This window comes from Frankliniella occidentalis, unplaced genomic scaffold (genome assembly GCF_000697945.3).
Source record: "Frankliniella occidentalis isolate FOCC.00 unplaced genomic scaffold, Focc_3.1 Scaffold15, whole genome shotgun sequence".
Lineage (NCBI taxonomy): Eukaryota > Metazoa > Arthropoda > Insecta > Thysanoptera > Thripidae > Frankliniella > Frankliniella occidentalis.
The window spans coordinates 157,356-158,008 of record NW_026267145.1 but is presented as its reverse complement, the minus strand read 5'-3'; the positions used below and the strand labels follow the sequence as shown (position 1 = coordinate 158,008).

Here is a 653-nt window from a genome sequence, read left to right as displayed (position 1 = left end):
CCCTCTCTCTTTCTCTCCCCCCACCGTGCCTAGCTCTCCGCTTTATTTAGTTTCAATATCGCCGCCAAACTTTTGTCGTCTCGCTGCTGCGCTGCGCCGCGTTGTTTTGGTGCAGAGCGGCAAGAGGCGCAGAGGAGAGCCGACCTCAGCCCCCCCCCCTCCATAAGCAAGTGTCAAGGTGTGCGCTAAGAGGACCCAGTACAAAAATACGTGATAATTACTCGTAACTGCTGACGTTACTTTCAAAAGCGCTCGCGAGAAGCCTCTCGAGAAGCGCTGCGCACGCGCTCCCTCCCGTCCCAGCGCGAAACTTCGTAAAGCCAGCGCCGCCGCGGGTACGCTGGCGCACGCGCGTTCATCTACCTCGTAATCATTCTTTCTGACATTTATTTTTCTTCTGGACAGCGGGTGGATGTAGTCTCCCCACTCCCCTCTCGCTGTCCCGCTGGCCATTCGCTCTGGAGCGGACCCCGCCATAACCTCGCCCTCTCCTCCTGCCTCAAGCCGCTGCCGCCGAGGCTGCCGCGCTGGTGCCGCTGGTGCCGCTGGTCCGCCAGCCGGCCGCAGGGCGCCGGGGGCCTCGGCCTGATAGTGCTTAGTCGGCAGGCCGCTCCGGCTAGGTCATCCTGGCCGCCCCCAGCCTGCAGCGCCCC

At 62.8% G+C, this 653-nt stretch overlaps 1 protein-coding gene across 2 annotated transcripts in view; it reads left to right on the top strand.

The window, feature by feature from the left end:
- LOC113211905 (hemicentin-2-like) overlaps positions 1-653 on the top strand; it is a 90,076-nt gene that overhangs the window by 87,923 nt on the left and 1,500 nt on the right. The gene's annotated exons all lie outside the window — the stretch shown is intronic.